We start from the raw sequence: 13,859 nt of genomic DNA, 5'->3' as shown, positions 1-13,859 counted from the left end.
TGCCAAATTTCGCCAAAATCGGTTCAACGGATGAGCCGTGAACAGCTAGCAGACAGACAGACAGACACACTGTCGCATTTATAATATTAAGTATGGATGGATGTTAAATGACAAATATTCCTCTTTCCTCTCCAACTAAGCGTCAAGCTTGTGCTAGGAGTAGGTACGACAATAGTGCAACGGGCGGGGTTTGAACCGTCGACCTTGCGGTTTTCAGTCCACTCCTTTACCCGTTGAGCTATTAAAGCTTAGTAATGTTTCATGAAGAATGAAGCTGTGGTAGCCCAGTGGTTAGGACGTCCGCCTTCCAATCGGAGGTCGGGGGTTCGATCCCAGGCACGCACCTCTAACTTTTCTGAGTTAAGTAGGTAATTAAAATATCACTTGCTTTAATGGTGAAGGAAAACATCGTGAGGAAACCTGCATGCCTGAGAGTTCTCCATAATGTTCTCAAAGGTGTGTGAAGTCTGCCAATCCGCACTTGGCCAGCGTGGTAGACTATGGCCAAAACCCTTCTCACTCTGAGAGGAGACCCGTGCTCTGTAGTGAGCCGGCGATGGGTTGATCATGATGATGATGAATGTTTCATAGAACTACGTGCCTCTAACATTACGTATCTTCTTCATCATAAGTGGTGGGGTGTCACGTGGTTGCCGCTGCAGGGACGTCTAAGACGCATCTATTGAATTTCGATTAGTCGATAATTACTGCGCGATGCATGTCCACATTGTCTAGTGACGTCACGTCCGAGCTGATGGGAATACTATCGCCTCTGAATGCTGATGAAGCCGAGATTATCCTTTTAATGATCCTACAATACCTATTTCCTTATGTAGTGCTTAAATAATTTTCTTATCATCAACTCAATATCTCAAGGATTTTTGAACAATTTGTCAAGCCAAGTTCAAAGGCACCAACTTACTACTAACTTCGATATTTTGTTTGTAGTACCTACCTAGTACCTACTATCTATCTATGTCTAATCAATACTAAATCTAGCCTGAGTCTAGCCTAGTTAAGGTTGTTGACATTCCGTATAGAGCATAGTTCCACGAACTGGCACTATCTTATCTACATAAAATTCACGGACATAAAATTATAGCGCGTGTTAGCTTACAACTATTGCCATCTATGATCACGACCGCAAACTAAATAATCACTATTGATTGGACGCAGTTCACAAAATGCACCAGAAACACTGACAGAATTGTAACGTTACATTATGCAGTCGTTCCAAAAAAAGTGCAGTACCTACATATTAAACCGCATATAATCAGACATTCCTTTAACGTCCAAAACTAGCAGACACCAGTCACGTGCGCCGATCGCTGATGAAGTAAAAAGCCGGTCAAGTGCGAGTCGGGCCTCGATTTAGGATTCCGTACCTACATTATGAACTTTTATGGCGCCCCATTTCTTTATTTTTTAAGATAAAAAGAATAAGAAATATTTTCGAACTCTACTCAATGAGCTCTAGGCAATGATATCCCACATGCTATGGTGAGAAAAAGACATGTATTTTATCCGGCTCCTTTTTTACGTATGCGAAAAATAATTCAATTAAATTTTTGTTTCAACTTCGGTTCGGATCAAAGTTTTACACAAAACACCTGTTCACAATGCCTATTCACTCTCGACTTGAAGGTACCCATAAAATCATTAGTTGAAGGTACCCATATTATAATTATTAAAGGGGAAGACTGATGCTGGTAGGGTGTTCCAAATCTTAGCTGTTCAAATTAGAAATGAGGAGGCAATTGCCAGATGTCAATTCAGGATCAAAACCTAGAGTTTTCTAATCTAGTTCACTGTTACGGAACCCTAAAAATCCGCCGCAAATGAACAGCATGCACATACAATCACAAGTCTTCGAGGCACTGAGTTCATCAAAAGAAATCCAAACAGAACCAGGGGGACAGACCGCAGCGCCGCTGAATACAAAGAGGTGAACTTCAGACCGGGGGCGGGAGGGAAGGGGGGTGATTGTGGGGCGGGCGGGGACAAAAAACATTTGTGGAACTAACGAAACAATCGCGGGCATAATCACAGATTAATAGGGATACTACGTATCAGATGGCTCACGGGCAAACAAATTTTGACACCCTTGAAATGCAGCCCGTGATTGGTCGATCATCTGTCAAACTCTATTTTGCTATTTCTCTACTAACCAATAGGATCAGATTATTTGAGCCAGTAGCTTGGCAAGATATTTTTTTAAATTGCCTCCTTTGCGCGGCTCTGAATTCTAGTTTTGTATTTTAGAGGAATTTTTTCCTGCAGCTTTAGCTTCTTGTATTTTGAAATTGTTTTATTAGGTACCTAAAGGGTTTTTTACTTAAATAACCTAAATTAATTGATTCTAAAAATAAAAAACACATTTTATTTCAAGACATTTATTTATTTTCTTTTAAATCTTTTAAAACCTTTATTAAATATCGATATGATTTTGGCCCCTGATTAAGTAAGGATAAGAAATTTTTTTTTTCATCTTCTGTAAACCTTCTTTGTTTCTTCTTCTTTCCGCACAATCTTAATTGCATTGTGAGTATTTTTTTGGCAATTGGGTTCAATTTTTCCAATTTTTGATACACATTTTCACTGTCCAAGCTTTTTTATGTCTACGAATAAGGTTAAGAGTTTTTTGGGAAATCCTATATTTCTTGTAAAGATGTTTGCATTTTGGTGAAAGAACTTCAATTATTCTTTTAATGATTCTAGGATTCCTTCTCTTTTTAAGTGGCATGGTAGTGGAACCTGGAATTGCAAGAGTATTATATATAATTACAATTGATATATTGGGTACCTGTTATAAAAATTACATGTTTGATTTGATTTGCTCTAATAAGTATTTGCACTATGTGCATAATATGTTATGTATGTGCATATTAAAAATATAAATAAATCTTGTTTATAAAGTACTAGATGATGCCCGCGACTTCGTACGCATGGATTTAGATTCTTAAAAATCCTGTGGGAACTCTTTAATTTTCCGGGATAAAAAGTAAGCCTATGTCCTTCCCCGGGTTGCAACCTACCTCTGTACCAAATTTCGTCAAAATCGGTTGAACGGTTGAGCCGTGAGAAGCTAGCAGACAGACAGACAGACGGGACACACTTTCGCATTTATAAGATAAGTATGGATGGGTAACACACCGCGATTAATTTGTTAATTGTTATACACATTTAAATATCTCATTTAAGCTTAAAAACATAGTCTAGTAATAACTTATTTATGAAAATTTTGACCTGTAGTTAACACTGATCAATGAAAAGAGCAGATATCCTTATTCCTGTGGTTACTATATTAAGGCTATTAATAAATAGATGATTACCTGAGGAAATACTTTGTTGACAATCTGTAATCAAATATTCTTCTAATTTTCTTTTAAAAGTAGTGGGCAATCCTTCTAAAAAATAAGTTTAATGAGTACAAATAGGCAAACATCGATAAAAAAGTTTGATATAGTAAGTTATTTAAAACACTCCAAGGTTCTTTTATCTATCTCTTTTGGCTATCTTTCAAAGTTAGCAAAGAAACGACTTATTAGTAATATTATTATGAATATTGTTTCAAATAATAATAAATTATATTTTCTCACCTAAAAGCTCATTTTCACTTGCTGATTGTGATGTTTGCAGCTGTGTACAATAGTTGTGGTCATTATATATATTTTTGGAAGCATAATAATTATGATCAAGGTCAATCTTCTCTGATCCTGAAAGTAAATTAAATATTAATCATTTTAAAATTAAAGGCCAAAATTAGTGCTACACGGTGGTAAGATGATTCAGGCATAGAAATACATTTTCTTCGGTTTGGTTGTAAAATGTATGCTAAAGAAGGTTGTGATACATTGGACAAAACAACTGGACTGTGATTAGATGAATGATATGAACAATATACAATACAAAAAGCCATGAAAACTTACTAGTACAAATTTCTTCAGAATCATGCAGTGTAATGGATGGAGTACCACTGAGGATCTCAGATTGCAGGAACAAAGTAGGAAATGCTGTTACTGCAAGACGAGATTTTTGTGTCACAAAACGCTTTTCAAAGTGCTTATGACACAATTGAGACTTATTTTTAAGATCTATTGTACTTTTACTTCGCAAAACATCACAATTTATATACTTAAGCCACTTTTTGAGTCTTTTGTCACACTGTGGAAACTTATGTAATATAGCGTCTTTTCGCGTACTGTTACAATCGGGAACACAGCACTTATAATACATTCCAATAAATTATATTGAAATAATGTACTATAATAACAATTGTTGCGAAGGGAACAGAAATGTACGGAAATAAATCGACGCAACCACCCTGCTCAACGCTTAACAACAATAACAAAATGGCGTCAGGCAGGCAGCAGGCAGTGAACGTGTGTTATTGTATCGTTCTGTGGTCGAATCTGTCAACTTCTATTTTGCTATTCGCATTTGTAAGGGAACGGAATTTGTATGGCCGTGAACCGCCCGTGGGCATAATTGATTTTAACTTAGACTGCAAATGAAGTCAACTTGGGGTCATCCTTTATTTGGGACTTTTTGATGAGACTTAGGTAGACCAACTGTCTTGTTTGTGTTGTGACTTGGGACTTTATAGTTTCTTTATTAGGTACTAGATGATACTCGCGACTTCGTTCGCGTGGATTTAGGTTTTTTTAAGGATTAAAAACAAGTGCGAGTCAGGCTCGCGCAACCAGAGTTCCGTACTGCAGTCGTATTTTTTCGACATTTTGCACGATAATTTAAAAAAAAAATCTGTTTAAGAATGTACAGGTGAAGACCTTTCATATGATACCCCACTTGATATAGTTATCTCACTTCGAAAGTTGAAAATACTAATTATTAGTTCATTACCACAATTTAATTTTTTTTTGTGTGATCTAACCCTAAATTCACGGTTTTCAGATTTTTTACCAAATGTCAGCTATAAGATCTACCTACCTGCCAAATTTCATGATTCTAGGTCAACGGAAAGTACCCTGTAGGTTTCTTGACAGACAGACACACAACAAAGTGATCCTATAAGGGTTCCGTTTTTCCTTTTGAGGTGCAGAACCCTAAAAAGTAGGTAAGTAGTTAAACTCAAAATTAATGCAATAATTAAAAATAGTAGATGTGAAACCATCAATAATTAGGCATTTAGTAAAGAATAAACTCGGCAGATCTGTATCGTAATTCAGGAATACGTAAGCTCCAATACTTACTATGCAGGTGCAAAGTAGAGACTGGTCCTTTAATCAAGGGGGCTCATTTAAATAAACACACCGTCGCCTATGTCGGCTTAATCCTGATTCATTACAATTTTGAAAGAGTACGGCCCACTTGCACAAGAAAACTTGAACTGATTTACGAGTATTTACAGTTTTCTAATGTTAATTTTCTGGAAAAAGCATTAAAGTGACGTCATTACAAAATATAATTTACATTATTTTGATTTAATGTTACATACATTGGGGACCCTGAGATACAGGTTTTACAAACTTACTTCAGGGTCCCTGGCACAATTTTAAAAAGACCTTTTAAAACAAATAAATCATTTCATTTCATTTCATTTCATGTCATGTCATGTCATGTCATTTCATTTCATTTCATTTCATTTCATTTCATTTCATTTCATTTCATTTCATTTCATTTCATTTCATTTCATTTCATTTCATTTCATTTCATTTCATTTCATTTCATTTCATTTCATTTCATTTCATTTCATTTCATTTCATTTCATTTCATTTCATTTCATTTCATTGTATTTTACCCTATGAGATAATAAGACCACACTAGCAACATGTCGCTCGACAAAATGTTGCTCAACTAATTAAGTGTGGATAAATATGAAGGTGCAGATAAGGGACATAATATTATATTTTCCACCCAAGCCACTTGTTATTTGTGATTCATACTCTAATCGAAAAATATACAGCAGCAAACAGTGGTGATAGTCTAGTCCTAGTGGTTAAGACTGGTACCTCCTATTCACGAGATCCAGGGTTCGATTCCGCGCGCACCTCTAACTTTTCGGAGTAATGTGCGTTTTAAGCAACTGATTTAATGGTACACCAAAACATCGTGCAGAAACCTATATGTGTGAGGCTTCTCTACAATGCCACGCAAAGGTGCGTGAAGTGAAATCTGTCAATCCGCACTTGGCTAGTGTGATGAACTATGGCTTACGCCCTTCTCATTTTGAGAGGAGAAAATAAGCTCTTTTGCACAGTTAATAATTTTTATTTAACGGCAATCAATATAATATGGTTACTAGATTGGACAAATTATTTTATTTGTGTCACTATCAATCTGTATAGTGTTGTTGTGCAAGCTAGAGTTGAGAGACGACCGACACGACAAAACAGTCGCTAATCTGCTCCTACCCTAAGTCGCCGATGTCCAATATCCGTGCATTCATTATGCAAACGGCTCTTACGAATAGAAATTCTTTTTTCGTCCGTTTTAATTTTCAAAATGGTACGTGTTACTGACTGTCGATGGAGATTAAGGGAGTAAACAACTAAAAGAAAAAGGAAGTAAAGTATGGTAGCTTTTGAATGTTGTTGGAGCAATAAGGCCTGCAACAAACACAAGGCGTGACGGGAATCTTCTAAATATTTACATATAAAAGGAAAAGGTGACTAACTGACTGATCTATCAACGCACAGCTCAAACTCAACAAACGGATCGGGCTGAAATTTGGCATGCAGATAGCTATTATGACGTAGGCATCCGCTATGAAAGGATTTTTGAAAATTCAATCTCTAAGGGGATGAAATAGGGGTTTGAAATTTGTGTAGTCCACCCGGATGAAGTCGTGAGCATAAGCTAGTATTTTTCACTATAAAATACACGTCCCGATTCCCAAATTTAACGGTTCTTTTACTAAACCAACAAAATTGTGCAGATTTCGCTAACAAAACGGACGCGACGGCAAGGCGCGACCGCATCACGTGTCGATATTAGCGCGGGGCTCTAATTAAAAACCGTAAATATCGGACGTCGATAAACGGACGACACTAGTTCCGGCCATTATACGGACGCAGCGCATTTTCAACAAAACAAAACACATAGGTAACTTTTTGCTACACGATCTAAATATAAGGCGATAGATATACGGGTGTAACCAGAAGGCTGGCAAAATGAAGACAGGTGAAAGTACTGATGGTTAGTTATATTTTTATAATTATGTAAATAATTAATTGCAAATTAAACGAAGTTACAGATAAACAATATTGTTACGATAAAAATAAAACATGAAAATAATATAAGAGTTCAAGTTACCCGCGTCACATAATATCAAATGAACGTAAGTGGGTTGGTTTTAATTAAAAGCCGTAAATGTCCGCTGATATCGATAAATAATTGTACTGCACTTCACTACGGTTCTAATGTCGTCGTTATAATGTACCTGTTGTTGGGAAAACTCTTACCAACAGTTCATATCGTTTGCCTAGGAATGAAATTGTGACTTACCGCGGTACTCAGAGTCTCTAATTGTTACTTAAGATTGAGTTAAAACGAGACAGATATATGTGAGAGATCTGTATCTCTGATATCACTGTCTCGTTTTAACTAAACTTAAGTAACGATTAAGCGACTCTGAGTACGGCTGTTAGGTATCAATCATACACCAATTACATCACATGTGCAATTAGTCCTGAATCTTACAAGTATTCTCATAGCAAATTTATAGTTATTTAACACTTTTTAGTCCGTTTTAAAAACGCACGATACTTCATACTTTTGATGAAAAAATCAATTACCTACTTAAAAAATACCGATAATATATTGTATGCTTTACTTTCATGACTCCCTAGTACGTAAAATTAGGTACATTTAGGATCCTTTTTTAAAACGTATTCAATCACTAAACATAAGTGCAAACATTTGCAATTAATTAATTAATTTATTGCAATTTGAACGAAGTTGCTAATAAAAAATATAGTTACGATAAAAATAAAACATGAAAATATGAGAGCGCGTCATATAATATCAAATGGACGTAAGTGGGTTGGTTTTAATTAAAAGCCGTAAATGTCCGCTGATATCGATAATTGCGCTGCACTTCACTACGGTTCTAATGTCGTCGTCATAAAATTTTTACTCTTTATTAAATTCTTGACCTGCGATAATTTATGTAAATGTTATGTATTATACATATTTAAAAAATTCATAGAGAAATTAATATGAGATAAACTAACTCAAAATTTTAACATTATGGTACTTTTCATTTAATTTTGTATGTAAAGTGAACTGCACAATTTTATTGTACCTACAGAGTACAGAACGCGGCAGAAAATAATGTATAAGTCCCGCAAATTGCTATTGCGCTGGAACCATGTCTCATTAAAATCGAAATGACGTCATTTTGTCTATTTAAGTAAAAATATACCATCAGCTCGAAACTTCAGTCTAGTGCTGACGTGACTAAAATGGCGGCCACGCGCATTAACAATTTGCGGGACTTATACATCGGCCTTTAGAATGACATTTCGTTTTGTAGAGCGTGTCTCTGTCACTCATACCTAGGTGACGTTTTGTCTACGACAGAGACAGTGCTCTACAAAACCGCTATCTCTTTCTAAAGGTCGATGTTCATTATTTTCTGCTGCCGCGTACTGTAAGTCATTTTTCACAATAACGAGTACTTTCACTATAGTACGGTATTGGACAACTAGTCAAATCAGTGACTTTTATCAAACGTCAAAACGCGCGCTTAGTATAATGCGAGATTCTATGAAATACTGGAATGTGACGTCATATCATACTTTTTAAATTTTATTGATAATTTAAAATGGGCACTTAAAACTAACAAAGGACGTGGATTTTACGTATTTTGCAAGATCCTCTATTTAATTATCATTGAGAAATAATTTATTTTTGACTAGATTAATGCCCGCGACTTCGTCCGCGTTGATTTTGGTTTTTGAAAATCCCGTGGGAACTCTTTGATTTTCGTACTAAATTTCGTCAAAATCGGTTGAACGGATGGGCCGTGAAAGGCTAGCAGACAGACAGACAGACAGACACACTTTCGCATTTATGATATTAGTATGGATGGATGTAGTCAAATACCCAATTAGTCATGTTCGCGATGGTAGAAACCTCTACCATTTCTATACAGTTTCTGACGTCTGTGTTACATAATTGACATATCGCCGGATCAGGATCAAACCGAGAGTTCGCTCACTCTAGTTCACTCTGGTATATTGACAGTCGTTTAGGTACTTACTATGAGACGTAAATTGTGATCAACCGTTACACATACCTGAAACAAAAAATAATGAATTTAATACATCATCATCTTAACGGGTCTCCTCTAGAAAGAGAAGGGTTAGGCCATAGTCCGCCACGTTAGCCAAGCAGATACGTATTGGCAAACTTCACATATACCTTTAAAAATATTATGGAAAACTCTCAGGTATGCAGGTTTCCTCACGATGTTTTGCTTTATCGTTAAAGCAAGTGATATTTAATTACTTACATCACTACCTTGTATAAATGCGAAAGTGTGTTTGTTTGTTGGTTTATTGGTTTGTTGGTTTGTCCTTCAATCGCGTCGCAACGGAGCAACAGATCGACGTAATTTTTTGCAAGGGTAACTTTAAAGACCTGGAGAGTGACATAGGCTACTTTTTATCCCGGAAAAGCAAAGGCTTCCCACGGGATTTTTGAAAACCTAAATCCACGGGTAAGAAGTCGCGGGCATCAGCTAGTCTTACATAACTCCGAAAAGTTAGAGGTGCGTACCCGGAATCGAACTCCCGACCTCCCGAATAGAAATCGAACGTCTTAACCACTAGGCTCCAATGAGGGCGGCAATTACAAGCCATAAACTGGGGACATTAAAGCACACGAGTGTTCCGAAGGGACCTTCCCTAATACATTTGCGATATAAAGAGGTATAAATCAAACTTAATACACGGTTACACGTGTTGATAAAGCCCGCTCTATACACGCCGACTCGGGCCCTTAAGCTGGGTGTACACGATTCAAACTTGCCGTAAAAATATTCTGACTTAATATTGCTTTCCATGGTTGCACCAAATGGAGCGTACTATTGCAACCAACAAGCAAATAATAATAATAAAAAAAGATATTAATAATAGAAAAAAGTAAAAAAAAGGAAAGATAATAAAAAAAAAGTGTACATACAAAATATATTTTTTAAAAAAAATTAGAGGTAGGCTTTTTTTTTTTTAATTGCAACCAACATTTTCGCGCGGGACCACTCGCGTAAATAATAATATGTGAAGAACGCGAATCAATGTTTGGTATTACGTTAATTTATTGCAAACTAACTAACATTTTTTAACAGATTAAAGACATTTGAAGTTGAATCGGTCATTTCTAAAACTACATAAGTCAAGTTTTTCTCAAAAATGCTTTTATTGGTACAAACGTATATTCTGAGTGAAAACCATGTTAGTCAGCGTAAATGACTTTCAGTACTTATACAAAGCAAAGCAAGCTCAAAATGTGTTCAAGATATCATTCTAGAAGAGCATACCTAATATGCAATTTTATAAAAACATGCATGTAACAACATAATATATTATATGTAACTGTGAGAAGTTAAAGGTGCGTGCCCGGATTTGAACCCCGACCTCCGATTAGGAGGCGGACGTCCTAATCACTAGGCTATCACAGCTTACTAACTTATTTAGGATACATGCAGGTTTTGGACATAATAACTCAAGCAAATCTATGTACGTGTGTGCCCAGCTTTACACATGATCTTATGAGTCCCTCACGATTTTTATCTTTCCTGTACGGGATTAAAACGGATGCTGCGCTACTCGTCTGTGAATTATGGCGCTTTTTGTTTCGTGGAGATGTGGACATTTTTGAATGAGGGATGCTAAGTGGCTGAACTTATTTCTAACTTGTTTCTTTCATCTTTAGCCGTTATCAGAAAAAAGGATAAACTTATCTACTCAATTGAACTAATTTTAACCGCAAAAAAAAACTTAATACAGACATTAGTTGTATTTTTAAATAGGACTAGATGATGCCCGCGACTTCGTCCGCGTGGATTTATGTTTTTGAAAATCCCGTGGGAACTCTTTGATTTTCCGGAATAAAAAGTCTATGTCCTTCTCCGGGGTGCAAGCTATCACGGTACCAAATTTCGACAAAATTGGTTGAACGGATGAGCCGTGAAAGGCTAGCAGACAGACAGACAGACGGATAGACAGACAGACAGACAGACACACTTTCGCATTTATAATATTAGTATGGATTAGCCCGGATTCGTAATAGAAAATTGAATTCGAACTGTGTTTATGGAAAAGAAAAAATGGTTATGACTCAAGACATGTCTTTGTCTTGTGCTAGGTGTAGGTACGACAATAGTACAACAGGTGGGGTTTGAACCAAAGACCTTTCGGTTTTCAGTCCGCTCCTTTAACCGTTGAGCTATCGAGGCTTTTTAATTATTCTTCTGATATTGATCTTGATCACTACCCATATTATAAATGCGAAAGTGTGTTCGTTCGTTGATTTGTTGGTTCATTGGTTTGTTCGTTTATCCTTAAATCACGCCACAAGCGAGCAACGGATCGCCGTGTTTTTTTGCATTGATTTAGATAAACACCTGGAGAGTGACATAGACTAGGTACTTTTCATCCCGGAAAATCAAAGAGTTTACACGAAATTTTAAAACACTTAAATCCACATCAGCTAGTTTCTGATAAAAAAATTCAATTTCTAGTTCGGATCAAAAAAAAAAAATTATATCTACGTTCAATTTGATTATAGTCTTATTTTTATGCGGTTACTATTTATTTTCTAACCATGTTCCATATCATAAAATATCTATTAGGTAAGTATTTAATTTAACACCTCTTTAATCTAATTCATATGAAAGAAAAAATCTGTACTTATTACAAAACCTCTCTTGCCCCGCAGATAAGTGTTGCTAGTATCAGACAGGTATCATTATGCGGGCATACTTAGCCGGAAGGTAGGGGGGGAAATGGGGAGGGAGGAGGCAATTTAATTCTGTCCACGTTCTAATAATGACCGTCATAATTCGTTCAAAGTGTCCGGTCTGGGACACTTTGGCCCCCGCGCGCGTCGGGTGATTCCTTTGCATTTTACCCCCTCTTACCCCCCCTTTAATTCCATTTTCGCACCACCTTGCACACTAGGGTGCAAGGTGTGTGTGTGAATGTGTTTTGTCTTTGGAATCGAGAAAGGGTTGGGACGATGAGGTTCTTGCTTATGTGGCGATTATTATCTGTACAGATTTGTATTGAGTAGTTAAGGGTTAGTTTCGAAATCTGTTTACAAGGGTTGATTTTTCAATTGGCAAATAAACTTTAGCTGAAAAGTAAATTTGAAATTTTAACAGATTTCCAATACAAAAATTGTTAAAAACGTCAATTTTATTTGATTTTATTCCTCAGTTTAATATTTTTTGCGATTGAAAAATTGGAGATAAGTGTACAAAATACGAGTATACTTACCTATTGTATCATCATAAAGGAAAAGGTGACTGACTGACTGATCTATCAACGCACAGCTCAAACTACTGGACTGATCGGGCTGAAATTTGACATGTAGATATCTAGACAGTATTATGACGTAAAAATACGAATCGAATGAGTACGTATTTGTATGACGGCCACTTCGAAGAATCACAGATACGAATCGAATACAGATGAGTGCACAAACGCCCTAAAGGGGTAAAATCTAGGGGTTTGAAATTTGTGTAGTCCACGCGGACGAAGTCGCGAGAATCAGTACCCTTATATAAATGCGAAAGTGTGTTTGTTTGTTGGTTTGTCCTTCAATCACGTCGCAACGGTGCAACGGATTGACGTGATTTTTTGCATGGGTACTTTTACCATTAGGCTACTTTTTATCCCGGAAAATCAAAGAAATCCCACGGGATTTTTAAAAAACCTAATTTCACGCGGACGAAGTCGCGGGCATCAGCTAGTAAGCTTATAAACAATAAAACATTATCAAATAGAAAAACACCTAGCCTAGTACAAAGAAGCCGATCTAATCCCTTGTACCAATAAACTTCCAACAATGAACCTCAAATATTTACACGTAACGGCTTAGATGCAATGAAACTAGATAAAATAACGCGCGTAAACTCGCTAACATAAAGCACACATTAGCGATAGATTAGCGAGTGGATGGCTGTATCAATACACGGCACAATTGCAGATTTGCTCTAATCTCGGCGATAAATGAAATATTTACTGAGCGGTTCAAGTCATGGGGATAATAAAAAGAATACCCGGCTGAGTTTTTTTGTGGCCTCTTCTCAGACCTGGGCGCGTTTGGAACCCTCGTAGCTTTAGTTTTAAGTTTGCGTAATAATTATCACCACTATATCTTAGAAATCCAACATCTGACAATCAAAAAGAGTCATTAATTACCTATGTATTTTGAATAAATCATTTGACTTTGACTTTGACTTTGGGAACAAGCGGCTTTGATATCGTTATAGATACTTTAAGGCGTACCAACACCAAGCAACCAGGATGTTTTGTTATTGTTGCTATTATCACAATAGAAAACACAAATAGTGTTACGTAGGACTTACAAGAACAGTAAATTTTGTCCCATACATGACAGAAAATTTAAAAGCCATACAACTTTTTCAAATGTGGGACTTCAATACAAATGTCACGTTATCTATACTCTTCTCTCAAGGACGAATTGACGAGCATTATCTAGATTCTAGTACTAAATAAGGGTGTTTTTTTTAAAATAATATAATGAAGCGTTTGTCCTTGAAACAAAGTTGAGAGCATGACTCATTTTAAACTGTCATATTCCTCGCTTCGTTTGTAACTTAGACCACTGTAGCACCGATACCTCGTGCATAAAGTGGGGAAGTTAAG

General features: G+C 36.4%; 1 protein-coding gene and 1 long non-coding RNA gene across 2 annotated transcripts in view; both read right to left on the bottom strand.

The window, feature by feature from the left end:
- Positions 1-13,859, bottom strand: part of tio (zinc finger domain-containing protein tiptop) — a 437,818-nt gene that overhangs the window by 97,671 nt on the left and 326,288 nt on the right. The gene's annotated exons all lie outside the window — the stretch shown is intronic.
- Positions 2,378-4,472, bottom strand: LOC138404768 (uncharacterized). Its single transcript, XR_011238566.1, has 4 exons — positions 3,930-4,472; positions 3,600-3,716; positions 3,333-3,407; positions 2,378-2,754 (listed from the first exon to the last, which is right to left on the bottom strand). It is a non-coding gene; the product is annotated as an uncharacterized lncRNA (long non-coding RNA).

This window comes from Maniola hyperantus, chromosome 3 (assembly GCF_902806685.2).
Source record: "Maniola hyperantus chromosome 3, iAphHyp1.2, whole genome shotgun sequence".
NCBI lineage: Eukaryota > Metazoa > Arthropoda > Insecta > Lepidoptera > Nymphalidae > Maniola > Maniola hyperantus.
Note: the sequence above shows the minus strand (reverse complement) of the source record. Positions and strands in the feature narration are given on the sequence as shown.